Here is a 15,853-nt window from a genome sequence, read left to right as displayed (position 1 = left end):
ATATATATTTACTGATAATGTCCGCATACAACCAAAAGTACAAACTCAGAAAATGGAAATTACTAATGACAAAAGTACACTCTATTCTGTTAAAATTGCACAGAGCAGAATTTATATTTTAACCTGATAACTCTCAATAAGTTCATAGAAGTCTTATGGCTGTTATTTAGTTTTACAAGCCTTATGATTTATAGATAACTCTAGAAAAATTTTTAATTAAATGCATTAAAATTAACCTCTTAAATATAAAATATGTTACATAATACAGAACAATATACAAATATAACTCAGCCAAGAAGAAAATGTATCTCCCATTTGCTCACCCTCTCCCTAAAGGAGAAAATACCTGTCCCATACAAACCAAAGAGGCTCTGATTCACTGGAATGCTACAGAGCTCAAGGAACCCAAGTACTATAGGAAGAAGCCAAAGTGATAATGCTTCCTTCTACTGGAGATCTGTTGATTAAAACACATAAAAGTAGGTATCCTACTACCTAAATTTTTACAAAGAATGCATATTACACTTTTACAATGAGGCAAGATTTATTGTCGCTTTAATGTGTTAAGTTTAAGTTAGGTATATCCTTTTTTTTTAAAGAAAAGGCAGCATTAGAAATTCTTGCCTGAGAAATGTAACCACAAACATTCAATCCCATAAAAATCAAACTATTGAGGCTGCAAAGGGTTCCAGGCAGAGACACAAAGTCCCTGACCAACACACACCCCATGTTTTAAGAGTCAGAACTGTGTACTTCTCCTCCATTGCTCCATCTACAGAAAAAGTACTGTACTCTATATAGAACCAGAGCCCAGTACTTATGAGATAGCAGAAATTCTCTGGAATCCCCTGTAAGCCCCTCTAACCATGTAACACTCACAGAACCTCAAACAACAGGAAGCCTAAGCATTTGGTAAATCTTTGCCCATCCCTTCTTACTAAATATAAAAAAATATATTCTCCTCCTGAGCAGATTCTCTAGCACAACTGAATAGTGAGTGATGCCTTTTTGGCCCCAGATCAACCTCCACTCTTTGTGTTATACACAGAGAGAGAATAAACCATCTATTTGTAATTCAATCAGAAATCCTTTATGAACATAACAAGAGGAAGCAACCTTTTATCTTTTAATGGGGCATAAATGCACTGTCCAATAAAGTAGTTAGTAGCCAAATGTGGCTATTCAGTATGTGAAATATGGCTAATTTCTTTGGATTAGCCATATTTCTAGAGAGTTTCTATAATTAGCCATATTTTCTAGAGAGTTTCTGTAATTTTGAGATTCTGTACGTGTAAAATGCACACTGGTTTCACTCTTACTTGGAAGAATGCAAAATATTTCATTGATATTTTCATATTAATTAGTTGAGATAATATTTTTAATATATTAGGTTAAATAAAATATATTATTAAAACTACTTTCACTTGTTTCTTTTTACCATTTTTAATGTGGCTACCAGAAAATTTAAAATTACATGCATGGTTCACATTATATTTCTATTGGACAGTGTTGGTCTATAAACTAGTGATCAGTCATAAGTTCTTATGAAATTATTTCTATGTCAACCTCATGCCCAAGTAGCACCATAAAATCTAGTCATTACAACAGCCTAAACAAAACTCCCTTTCTCTCTGATTTACAAAGTAGATTATATTCATATTCAGGTTCCTTCCTTTCTGATACCTTCATGTTGTCTTAAAATGTTGAATAAATTCTATAATATTTCATCTCCTCTACCCTACCCTCTACCAACCAAGCTACTGGCCTTATCATGTTCATCTTTTATCTCTAATGAGTATACCATACTTACAGAAGGGGAGGCTGAGAATTTTTCTTAAAAGGGCCTCCAGATTAACAAGCAGTATGTGGTAGTGTTAGAGTTTGGTATTTAGAATCAAATACCCCTAACATGAACCCTGCCTCTAATTGTGCAAAACACTATAGCTCAGCTCCCTTGTCTGTAACAAGGTTAAATATTATTATAATTTGGGGCACCTGGGTGGCTCAGTGGTTAAGTGTCTGCCTTCAGCTCAGATTGTGATCTCGGGATCCTGAGATCGAATCCAGCATCAGGATCCCCATGGGGAGCCTGCTTCTCTCTGCCTCTCTCTCTGCCTCTCTCTCTGTCTCTCATGAATAAATAAATAAAATCTTTTTTAAAATATGTATTATTATCATTTAACATTAAATTAATATTTCATTTAATATTTAATATTAAAGTATCAATACCACATGTTGTTGTAAGGTAATATAAGAAAAGCATTTAGAACAGCACCCAGAACTTCAATATTAATAAGTATTAGCTATTATCATTATTATTTCCTTTTTTGACCTGCTTCCTGAACCTATCATCCTCTTCTTTTTTTTCTGGCTGCCCCGTCAAGAGATTCTCTCCTTATTCAAGCCTGTAGCATATCTAATAAAATTTAAAAAATACAGAACAGCAGATAGAGCAGGTCATTTGGTCTGAAAAAACAAAGAATTCCAAATACAACATCCCATAAGAAAGTGTACTTCATCACATAATAGAAAGATTCCTCTCTTTCTCATAGTGAGGAAGCTAATTCTGGGACCCTGTAAAAGTTCTCTTCAAGGGGGTTGGAACAGATGTTCCTCAAGCTTTCCTTTAATTGTCTATGTCCCTGTCAAGGTATTCAACCTGGATGTTAAAATCTAGAACCTATCCCATTGACAATATTCATCAAATCTAAAATTGTACTTTCTTTATGGTACTTTGACTCCGCTACTGATTCATGTCTATACACCTAAAAAAAAAAAAAATCAGTAAGCTCCCATCTGCAACTATTAGAGAGCTCAAGTTTAGACTTTCAATACATTGTAATGCAAGTCAAAAATCTGTCCACTCTTACCTAAAGGCTAAAAAGGCAGATCTATAAGAAAAGGTCAAAATGCTCACTTTGCCACTTGTGGCATACCAAGTCTCATGGACTTCAAACAGATTCAGGAGGGGAGTTCTTTAACTTGAGCCATAATCTGGGTCAGCTGAACCTCTCATTACCCTTTTGTCATACACTGTAGACATTTGCATTATATATTTTATTTCTTTCTTCCCCAAATTACGTAGAAAATATCTTATAGGAACAGAGTATACCTTCCTGAATTCAGAAGTCTACAACTCAGGTTCTGACAAATTGGATACTCAAGTATTTGTCAAGCTGGATTCAATCTATAGTTATAAAAATAATATTATTTACTTTTGTGAAGTCTTCAGTTTTTTAGACATTTTCAGGTGACTTCATTTGATTGTCCCAACAATCTTATAGTCACATTCAAGATCTGATCTCATTTTTCATGAAGTATCTTAATGGAAGCTCATAAGTCAAAGTAACTAACACAAAATTATTCACTTTTGTATGTCTTAAATACATAAATTTAAAGTCCAAGACCACACTGGTCATTGGTGACAAAGCCAGAACTGCACTGAACTGTATCACATGACACCACACTAAAGCCCTTTTCAGAGAGAACCAGCAGAGGAAGGAAGAAGATGAAAGAAGAGACAGTGACAATAGCAAGTTTTGGTAGTGAGCTAAATAGAAAGCCAGTCCCTAAATAAAATTAAATTGCTTCTCACATTTCATTTTTCCTATCTTCTTAAAGTCTTAAAGTTTTATTTTCTTTCCTAAAAGTTTAAGTTTCTTCCTTTATTTTCACATAATTAGCTGTATCTTCATCATCAAAATTATACTCAATTTCAAACAAGCCAATCTATGTTTTAAAAGCTATGTAATTTAAAAAATAAATAAGAAATAAAAGCTATGTAATTTTGTAAATAGTTTCTTTATTCTGTCTTAATGAATGTATTTAACTACTCATTTGAATTCACCAGGATTCTCTGAAATGGCTTTTGTTCAAATTTTCTCTTTCTAAAAATACCTATATAAGTCCACATTCTGCTGATACTATTAGACTCATGTGAGGAAAAAAACGGCAGTTTCTCTCTGAAAGTACCTACAATGAGCAATCAATCAACTTTAGCCGACACCCAAGATTATAAGCAAAGTTAACTTGCTACCTTTGTCACTCCTGAGTTCATATTTAGAATGACCTATAAATCTCCTATTTAATCAATGACTTAACGTAATTCATTCAATTCTTTGAATCTGTTTCCTCCACGTATAGCAAGAAGAAAATTGGCCTAGATCTCTGGAATTTTTTTTTAAGATCTAAAGAATCCCTGAGTCTGGAGATTTAAATTCAAGTTTATTTGCCCTCTAAAAGTTGATTTTTTTTTTTAAGATTTTATTTATTTATTTGAGAAAGAGAGAAGAGAGAGAGCATAAGCAGATGGGAGGGGCAAAGGGAGAAAGACAGACTGAGCAGGGAGCTCGACTCAGGGCTTGGTCCCAGGTGTCTGGGATCACGACCTGAGCAGAAAGCAAATGCTTAACTGGCTGACCCCGTAGGTCCCCCTAAAAGTTGATTTCTTAAACTAATGCACATATTTTTACCTTTTCTACCCACTGTACTTGAAGAACCATGTATCTTTGTACCCTAATCCCTTTAAACATGGTAGTATTTACATATAGGTATGTTTCATTTGCTTTTCTGCCTGAAAGTGTTAAATTGTTAGCTTTGGCACAAGACTTTTTGAATTTCCCTACGTGCAATTCAACCTCAAATGACTCAATTCTAAAACGTATCTGAGAATACAACACTGTAAAATTATGGTTAGAATCCAAGTTATTATAGATAGCCCATGACTGATATTCAACATAACATCTGCAAAAGAGAAGGCAATTAATTGAGACAATGAGATTGGCCCCGAACCTTGCTCTTAGCCATAGTTTTTCATAACCCTTACAGCCAATCCTTGACTAACTGAAAACCAGACCTTAGAATGACATCCGCATCCCTAGATCATAAAGCTACAGGGAGAATGATGAGAGCATTAACATGGATGTACTTAACTTATAATTTATCATCATAAAACTTGCTCCAAAATTAAGAGATTTACCAAATTTGTTTTTAGACAAGGTTAAAGTCAATTTCCTATTAGAATAAAATTTGAAAAATATTTTTGAAAAAAAAATTGAAGTAAAATTTGAAGAAAAAAATAGATGTATGGTTTTACAGATTCTAGTTAACTTGTAATAATATCAGCATTAGCTCAAATTTAGATTTAAAAATTATTCTCCCCCTAAACACTTTTAGCAAATGCCTTAGCCTTGATAAAAATCAATAAACTATGTTTGGAATACACGTATATCTATAAAATTAAATACAGAAATAAGATGATAAAAATCATTTAACTGTGCATAGAGCAGAACAAAAAAGGTTCCAAAAACCGTAACGAAGAATCACATATAATCTTCACATCTGCATGCAGTTAAACATATGGTACTCCAGTTTCAGGAATCTTGAGCTCACCAAAACTTTTACAACTAAATTTGGGTTACTTGGGGTAAGGAAAAGAAATGAGAAAGGGGAGTGGAGCCTTTAAAAACCCCTATTTTGACTAAATCTGCAGCTGTAATTACAGCTGTTCTGAAGCTTTCTTGGACTGCCTAATTACATTTTTTCTAAATAATAACAACCAAAAGTAGGCTTAACGAACTGAAGAATGATAGGAGGACTTCATAGTTAAAAGCTATTTTTTATATAAAATTAATTTCCTATTGTTTTTTGCTCTGCAACTATTAGATAAAAATTGCTATATACGTACAAGAAACTCTGTTTCCTTGAGTTTTTGAATTTTTAATTTCTTTAACAGAAAGTACAATGCACTTCTTTCCTTTGATAATGTTGCAGCAACTCTATGTTTCTTCTCCTTCCCCATGCCACCTATTTTATGTAACTATGAGACCAGTCTATGACACAAATTACATACATGTATGATATCAATAAACAACACAGCCTTTTTTACTATCATTCTAAACATACTATAGTCCCCCCTTGCTTTTCCACAGGGTACATATTTCAAGACCCCAAATGGACTGAAATTGCAAATAGCACCAAACCCTATATGTCCTATACATGTATACCTATGATAAAGTTTAATTCATAAATTATACACAGTAAGAAATTAGCAACAATAACTGAAAACAAACTAGAATTATAATACGCAAAAATAAAAACCATGAATGTGGTTTCTCTTTCTGAAAATACCTTATCACCCCTCTTCCTGTAAGGATAAGAGATGATACAATGCTACACGATGAGATAAAGTGAAGTGAATGACACAGACAATGTGACATAGCATTAGGCTACTACTGACCTGACTGAGAAGGAAGATCATCTGCCTCTGGACTGTGGTTGACTGTGGGTAACTGAAACTGTGAAAAGGAAAACTGTGGATAACAGAAACTACTGGAACTACTGTATTCTCTAATGGTATATTTACTGAAAAGAGTTATATCGTGCAGCAACACGAATGAAGTTATATGTCCTTTAAGACTCACTTTTTTGGGGGGGGAGGGAGGGCGGGAGGGGGTGGAATAAAATACTATTTTTACTGCCAAAAAAAAAAAAAGACTCACTTTTGTATTATATTTTAGATATGACAGGCATCTCAGTTAATTCTCTGGAATAACATCTGAAAATCACAAATCTGATTTCAGTTGAAGATGGTGACAAGATTCCAAATTCACCTCCTTCCAGAAACGTAATGAATCTACATCTAAACATGAAACAAGTCATCCCTCTGAAAGAAACCTAAAATCTAGCTGAGTGACTACTACACATAGGACAAAAAAAAAACCATAAATTGAATGGGTAGGAAAGGCTGAGAAACACTCTTTCCATAAACCCCACTCCCAGCACATCAACATACAACTGGGAGAGAATTCACAATTGCCAGCTTCTCCCTGAAGAAAAAATATTTTCTGGGGCACCTAGGTGACTCAGTTGGTTAAGCATCCAACTCTTTGTTTCAGCTCAGGTCATGATCCCAGTGTCATTCTTTCTCTCTCCCTCCCCCTGTGCCCTCCTCTGCTCGTGTGCCTGCATGAGCACACACTCTCTCTCAAATAAATAAAATCTTTAAAAATTAGGTTAGATCAAGTGGAAGAAAGAATCAGCAAACTTGAAGATATGACAGTGGAATTCATCCAATCAGAGAAGAGAAAAAAAGAATGAAAAATAGTGAATGTAGCTTAAAAGAATTATGAGACATCATCAAATATACCAATATATATATTATGTGGTCCCAGAAGACAAAGAAAAGGGCTGAAAGCCTATTCAAATAAATTACAGCTGAAAACTTTCATAACACAGGAAAAGAAACAACATCCCAAAGAATTTCAAACAAGATAAATCTAAACCAAGACACACTATAATTGTTAAAAGTTAAAGACAAGGACAGAATCTTAAAAGCAGCTAAAGAAAAACTTGTATTATATAAAAGGAAATCTGAATAATTTTTGCAGGTGAGAAGGAAATAGAACGAATGTGATCAAAAAAAAAAAAAAAACTACCAACCTAAAATATTCTCCCCAGCAAAGTTGTCCTTCAGAGTTGAAGGACAAAGAGTTTTCCAAGGAAGTAAAAGCTTAAGGACTTCATTGATCCTAGGTCAGCTTTACAATAAATGTGAAATAACGACTTCTTCAAGCTGCAAACATAAAAATGCTTATTAGTAACAAGAAGACAAATTAAAGAACAAATCTCCCTGGTAACAGTAAATACATAGTTCAATTCAGATGAATATAATTTGTAATGAAGGTGGGTAAATCACTTGTGAATCTAATAGGAAGGCTCAAAGATAAAACTAGTAAAACTAACTACAATTTGTTGTGGATACATAATTGGATACATAATTTGTTAATGGACACACAAGGTAAAACAATATAAATTAAGACATCAAAAACAGGATATATGGGGGTACAGAAAAAAGAGAGAGCTTTATTACACATTTGACAGAAATTGCTACCAACTTAAAATAGACTGTTACAATATAAAATGTATTACAAAGCCCCAAGGTAACCACAAAAGAAAAACCTATAACAGATACATAAAAGATAAATCTAAACATAACACTACAGAAAATCATCAAATGACAAAAAGATAAAAATGGGAACAAAGGAATTATAATACAGCCAGAAAACAATTAACAAAATGGCAATAATAGGGATGCCTGGGTGGCTCAGCAGTTTAGTGCTTGCCTTCGGCCCAGGGCATGATCCTGGATACCCGGGATCGAGTCCCACGTCGGGCTCCCCGCATGAAGCCTGCTTCTCCCTCTGGCTGTGTCTCTGCCTCTGTGTGTGTGTGTGTCTCTCATGAATAAATAAATAAAATCTTTTTTAAAAAATGGCAATAGTCAAGTCCACATGTATCAATAATTACTTTAAATGTAAGTGTACTAAGTTCTCTTATATATCTTAAGAATATATACAGACTGAAAGTAAAGGAATGGAAAAAGATATTCCAGACAACTAGAAGCCAAAAGAAAGCAAGAATAGTTACACTTATATCAGGCAAAATAGCCTTCAAAGCAAAATACTGCAAGAAGAGATAAAGAAGGTCATTGTATAAGAATAAAGAGGTCAGTCCAACAAGTAGTTGTAACATTTTTAAATACTTATCTACCCAACATAGAAGCATCTAAAATTATACGGCAAATAATAGTAGATCTGGGGAAATAGACAGCAACACAATAATTGCAGAAACTTCAATATCCTACTTTCAACAATAGATAGATCATCTAGAAAGAGTATCAATATGAAAACACTGGACTTAAACTATATGTTTGACCATATGGACTCAAGAGAAATTTACAGAACATTCCACCCAACAGCAGCAGAATACTTAAGTACACATGGAACATTCTCCAGGATACATCATACGTTAGGCCATAAAAATAGGTCTTAACAAATTTAAGAAAAATGAAATCATATCAAGCATCTTCTCTACAGCATCAAACTAGAAATCAATCACAAGAAGAAACTGGAAAATCCACAAATATATGAAGAGTAAACAACATGCTATTGAATAACAAACGGGCAAAGAAAGAAATAAAAAAATATCTATGGGCAAATTAATCTGGAAATATACAATGCAAAAGCTTAAGGGCTACAGCAAAAGCAGTTCTAAGAGGTCAGTATATAACAATAAATACCCACATTAAGAAAAAGAAAAAGCTCAAATAACCTAATTGACTCATCAAGGAACTAGAAAAATTTTAAAAACTAGAAAAATAAAAACAAACTAAAACCAAAGTTAATTAAAAAAAAAAAGAAAGACTACAGACTACAGTGGAAATAAATGAAATAGAAACTAAAAACAGAAAAAAAAATGAAACTAAGAACTAGTTTTTTGAAAAGATAAAACAGACAACATTTAGCTAGACTACCCAACAAAAATGAGAACTCAAAATTGTAATGAATGAGGAGACATTACAACTGGTGTCACACATATACAAAGACTACTACAAACAACTACATACCAACAAATTGGACAACCTAAGAAAGGGACAGATTCCTAGAAATATACCAACCTACCAAGACTAAATTATGAAGAAATAGAAAATCTGAATAGGACAATTACTAGTATGAAGATTTAATCAGTCATCAAAAACCTTCCTACAAAAAAAGTCAGGACCAGATGGCTACACTGGTAAATTCTACCAAAAGGGCAGCTCAGGTGGCTCAGCAGTTTAGCGCCGCCTTCAGCCCAGGGCCTGATCCTGGAGACCCCGGGATCGAGTCCCACATCAGGCTCCCTGCATGGAGCCTGCTTCTCCCTCTCCCTGTGTCTCTGCCCCTCTCTCTCTGTGTCTCTCATGAATGAATGAATGAATGAATGAATGAATGAATGAATGAATGAATTCTACCAAACATTTAAAGAAGAATTAACATCAATCCTTTTCAAACTCTTCAAAAACTTAGAGAAGGGAACATTTCCAAATTCATTTTACAAAACCAGCATTATCTTTATAATTAAAACCAAACAAGGGCACTATAAAAAAGAAAACTACAGAGCAATATCCCTGATGAATATGAATGTGAAAATCCTCAACAAAATATTAGTAAACAATAAAATAAAATAAAATAAAATAAAATAAAATAAAATAAAATAATAATTTTAAAAATATATTAGTAAACAGAATTCAACAACACATTAAAAGGATCATACACCCAACAGCGTGGTCTAATGGGTTTTTTCCTGGGATGAAAGGATGGTTCAATATAGGCAAATCAATAAATGTAATACTACACATAAAATGAAGGATAAAAATCATATGGGGCACCTGGATGCTCAGTTGAACATCCAACTCTTGATTTTGGCTCAGGTCATAATCTCAGGGTTGTCAGATCAAGCCCCACATCAAGCTCCATACTGGGGCATGGAGCCTGCTTAAGATTCTCTCCTCTCCCTTTGCCCTTCCCCACCACATTCTCCTCTCTCTCAAAAGGAAAAAAAAAAAAAAATTATCATCTCAACAGATGAAGAAAACATGTAAAAAAATTGAAAATTCTTTCATGATAAAAACTCTCAACAAAGTGAATACAGTGGGAACATAACCTCAACATAATAAAGGCTACATATTACAAACCCACAGCTAACATCATACTCAATAGTGAAAAGCTGAGTTTTTCCTCTAAGATCAGGAACAAAACAAGGATGCCCACTCTCACCACTTTCATTCATCACAGCACTAGATATCCTAGCCAGAGCCAGTAGGCAAGAAAAAGAACTAAGACATCCAAACTGGAAAGGAGTGAGTAAAACTCACTATTTGCAGATGACATGATATTATGTATAGAAAACACTAAGACTCCACCAAAAAACTGTTAGAACCAATCAATGAATTCAGTAAAAATGCATGATAGAAAAATCAATATATAAATATCAGCTGTGTTTATATACACTCACAACAAACAGAAAGAGTAATTAAGAAAATCCCATTCACAACTGTATCAAATAGAATGAAATAAAATACTTAGAAATAAATTTAGCAAAGGAAGTAAAAGATTTGGACATGAAAACTACAAGACACTGATATAAAGACACAAATAAATGGGAATCACAATTAAATCTGTGTTCACAGATTGGAAGAATAGTATTAAAATGTCCAAACACCCCAAAGCAATCTACAAAATCAATGTAATCTCTATCAAAATTCCAATGGCAATTTTCTCAGAACTAGAACCACCAATCCTAAAATTTGTATTGAATAAGAGATCCTAATTGAGATCTCAAGATCTTAATGTTGAGAAAGAACAAAGCTAGAGACCTCACACTTCCTAATTTCAAATTACACTACAAAGTTATAGTAATCAAAACAGTACAATACTGGCATTAAAAAAGATAAACCAGGGGATCCCTGGGTGGCGCAGCAGTTTGGTGCCTGCCTTTGGCCCGGGGCGCGATCCTGGAGACCCGGGATCGAATCCCACGTCTGGCTCCCGGTGCTTGGAGCCAGCTTCTCCCTCTGCCTGTGTCTCTGCCTCTCTCTCTCTCTCTCTCTCTCTCTGTGTGACTATCGTAAATTAAAATAAATACATAAAGATTTTTTTAAAAAAAAAAAGATAAACCAATGAAACAAAACAGATCAGAAATAAACTCATGCATATATGTTTAATAAATAAACTCTTGACTCTTAAATTTTTTTTTTTTTTATGATAGGCACACAGTGAGAGAGAGAGAGGCAGAGACACAGGCAGAGGGAGAAGCAGGCTCCATGCACCGGGAGCCCGACGTGGGACTCGATCCCGGGTCTCCAGGATTGCGCCCTGGGCCAAAGGCAGGCGCTAAACCGCTGAGCCACCCAGGGATCCCTAAACTCTTGACTCTTACACAATGGTCAATTAATATTTGACAAGCCAAAAATATACAATGGGAAAAGTATAGCCTCTTCAATTAAATGATGTTGGGAAAACTGGACAGCCACAGCCAAAAGAATGAAACTAGGCCCCTACCTTAAATCGCAACAAAAATCAACTCAAAATGACCTGAAACTATAAAACTTCTAGAAGATAACATGGGGGTAAGCTCCTTGACATCAGTCTTGACATTGATTTTTTTTCAATTTCAAAACACCAAAAGTAAAAGTGACAAAAACACAATAAACAAATGGGATTATATAAAACTTAGGAAGCTTCTGCACAGCAAGGAAATCATCAGCGAAATTAAGAGGAAACCTACAGAATGGGAGAAAATATTTTCAAACCATATACCTGATAAGGGGTTAATATCCAAAATATAGAAAAACTCATACTACTGAATAGCAATAAATAAATAAATAAATAAATAAATAAATAAATAAATAAATCTGATTTAAAAACTGACATTTTCTCACGGAATACCTACAAATGGCTATCAGGTATGTGAAAAGATGGCTCAGCATCAACTACTCATCACCAAATGCAAATCAAAACTAAAATGAGATACCATCTCATGCCTGTTAGAATAGCTATCATAAAAAGGGAAACGTGATTTAACAAGTGTTGGTGAGGATGTGGAGAAAAGGAAACCCTTGTGCAGTGCTGGTGGCAATGTAAACTGATACAGCATACTATGGAGAACATCAGAGCTTTCCCAAAAAATCAAAAACAGAATTACCCAAATGATCCATATAACCTTCTCAGTATACACTCAAAGGAAGTGGAAATAGGATCTCAGAGACATCTGTACTCCCATGTTCCCTGCAATATTATTCACAAAAGCCAAGATATGGAAACAACCTAAGTATCCATCCACAGATGAATAGATAAAGATGTGGGGTGTATATATATATGTGTGTGTGTGTGTATGTATATACACGTATGTGTATATATGCAATATTATTCAGCCGTAAGAAAAAAAAATCCTGCCATTTCCAATTTCTCAATAAATCTTGAGAGTGAAATAAGCCAGACAGAGAGAGAAAATACTACATGGTATCACTTCCATATGGATTCTACCAAAAAAAAAAAAAAAGAAAGAAAAAGAAAAGAAAAGAAAAAAATCAAACTCATACTAACAGAGGGTAGACAAGTAATTGTCAGGGACTGGATGGTGTGGGAAATAGAGAGATGTTGGTAAAGGAGTATAAGCTTCCAGTTATGAGATGAACAAAGGCTGAAAATCTAAAGTAAAGCATGGTTACTATAGTTGATAAAACTATGCTATGAAATTACTAAAAGAGAATACATGAAATCATCATTATGTATCCTTTAAATATTTTATAATATTTGTCAATTATACCTCAATAAAGCTGAAAAAAAAATCACAAGTCTATGGAATTTTTTAAATACCTGATTTGTTCATTTTTAAAAAGTCCTAAATGACCAAGATTTTACATTGCATATTTTTATTTCTGTGGGTAGCAGAAATTTCTACAAAAACATCAAGAGTAAATGAAGGTATTTTCTTAAGAAGAAATAAAGGATAAAGAAGCCTTTCAGAGTTCTCAAGATTTAAAGATAAGAATACTATAAAAGATACTTCTCAGAAAATTAAAGAAAACTATGGTAGTGACATTTATATCATATCACTAAGTGTACAAATGGAGGAAAATGAGATTTAAGAAGCATAGTAATATATTAGGTAGAAAAGATTCTCACAAGTGACTATTTAAATGTAGATAATTCTTATCTCTAATTTTCTCTGAATATCAAAAAAAAGAAAGCCACATTATGGAAATATTTGTGATATTCTGCAGAACAACAACAAACATAAATAACTTTCTTATAATTTATGGGAAACTGCTTAACTATACATGACAATACTAAAATGCTGATTATATCTAACGCATTTACTCTGAGAGCTTTAAAGTAAATAAAATATATTTTTCACAGTTATGGTAAGTACATCCATGTAGAAATAGTAGATATGCCATTCTTCATATTATTTTTCTACTCAAGCTGTTTTGAAAAGTAAAAGGTCTATGGTGAGCTAGATAAGAAAAAATAAGAAATTTACCTCCCTTTCTATATTCTGAAAAATTAGAATGAAATACCCCAAAAACCCTAAAAATGGTGGTCAGATATTCATACTTTCCCAATGTCTGAACAGCCCAAAGTTTTCTTTGGATGCTGACAGTAACCTTGTATTTAAATTACAAGTTAAGTAAGCGTTACAAAAGGAACACAGGAAGCCATAAAGCAAGAGGCAAACTATCAGATAACAAAAGGATTTATGATTCAAAGAGAACAAGAATAATTTAATTTCAAAGCACAGATTATATTTACAGGAGAACGGATTCACCTATAGTCAAAAACTACCTCATAAAGGCAAAGAAATCACATGAAGCACCAAATTCAAGAAAGAAAATGCTAAGTACCAGCTGCTAGAAACCAGTAATGCATTAAATAGATACAAGAGAAGAAATGATCCATTTAGTCACAAGCTAAGCTCCCTGAAAGTATAGGTAGGAAGCTATGGAAGGTTAGCTGCAAATACCAATATTCACAAACTAGCTATCAAAAATAATTTCATTTGACTTCTACTAGAATCATCACAGAAAGATAAAGCAAAATTTAAAAAAAATCAATTTCAACTTAAGTTGAAGACGTGTCATCAACTAAAGTAGCTTCTGCAAAACCTATTTGAATCTCCCTTCCAGTGATATGTCTACTTTGAAGATTTTCACTATCATGCATTACCATTCCTCTACTACAGAGCACCTGCATAATAGAATCCAAAACACAATGCAAAGAAGGCAGAAAGAGAACCTTCTAGCTCTACAAAATACTTAATTCCTTGTTCTTTATAGTTTCATAAAGATATTACCTCTGAGATCAAGAACTAGAGGGGGTATAAAATCATACCCAGGATAAAGGGTTCTTATACTAGTGGCAGGGGTGTAGGGGGAGAAGAATGCAAGAGTCAATGACAGAAAAATCTACTGTGCAGACCCTAAAAACATGAGAGTTTTGCAGTGGTCCTCTCATGTCCTTGACTGACTCTCACATCTGCTTCTCCTCAAACTTCTTGAAAAAATCTGCCCAATGGCTACTAATCTACAAGATCAATTCTCTGAGAGCCTTGATGAACTACTCCCCGAAACTGGTTGAATGATGCCTAACCCCTCCTGCTAATGGACCTATGAAAAACTGCCAACCTTCCTCAAGTTAAAACTCTCCTTCAAAACATTTTCTAATATAATTTTATGTTCACAGTGTTCTGGTTAATTTTCTTTCAAACTATGAGAAGTTCTAGATCAACACAGCAGGAATTGGCTTCATTTTTTATTTTCTTGATGGGTTTCAAAGTAACTATGGGCACTACTTCTGTATCTATATATAATCAAAAGGAAAATAGGCAACAGAAAAGTAATGCTTCTATTGGTCATTTAAAAAACAATGAAGACAAAGACATTTATTAAGCACCTAACTACAGCTATAGCACTTATATGTAAATGATTCTATTTAATCTTCATTACAACTCTTGGGGTAAATGTTCATTCTACAGATGATAAGTCAGAAACTTAGTTTAAGAAACTTACTGAGTAATCGAAGAAGGACAATCATCATATGCTTTCACTCATACAGGGAATAGAAGAAATAGTGAAAGGGATTATGAGGAAAAGCAGGGGAACTGAGTGGGAAAAATTAGAGAGGGAGACAAAGGGTTGCAGAAGGGAAGGTGGGCAGGGGATTGGGGTACCTGGGTGATGGGCACTGAGGAGGGCACTGAGTGTTATACTATATGTTGGCAAATCGAACTTCAATAAAAACAAATGAAAAAAAAAGAAACTTACTGAGTTAGCAAGTGGTAAACACAGGACTTAAACCCAATTATCTCAGGGCAATTCTTTCCATTTCACCAAAGCCACCAGCTACACTGCCTTAATTCTAACTATTTTAGTCTGTAAGAAACAACTGCATTCTTTCTGAGCCGCTTGTGTTCTGCCAGGTGTACTTATTTCCTTTTTTTCAATCATCAAGTAAGCCTCTGTGCTTTAAAT

At 34.0% G+C, this 15,853-nt stretch overlaps 1 protein-coding gene across 27 annotated transcripts in view; it reads right to left on the bottom strand.

Moving 5' to 3' along the window:
• The window catches only part of FUT8 (fucosyltransferase 8), a 298,682-nt gene that overhangs the window by 204,571 nt on the left and 78,258 nt on the right, over window positions 1-15,853 (bottom strand). For 8 of the 27 annotated variants that reach the window (XM_072761724.1, XM_072761722.1, XM_072761716.1 and 5 more), the window contains one exon: window positions 7,441-7,573. The exons of the other annotated variants lie outside the window; for them this stretch is intronic. The gene's annotated coding sequence lies outside the window, so the exon portion shown is untranslated. The remainder of the gene's footprint in view (window positions 1-7,440; window positions 7,574-15,853) is intronic. 27 annotated transcript variants of the gene reach the window in all.

This window comes from Vulpes vulpes, chromosome 6, assembly GCF_048418805.1.
Source record: "Vulpes vulpes isolate BD-2025 chromosome 6, VulVul3, whole genome shotgun sequence".
In the NCBI taxonomy this organism is placed as follows: domain Eukaryota; kingdom Metazoa; phylum Chordata; class Mammalia; order Carnivora; family Canidae; genus Vulpes; species Vulpes vulpes.
Note: the sequence above shows the minus strand (reverse complement) of the source record. Positions and strands in the feature narration are given on the sequence as shown.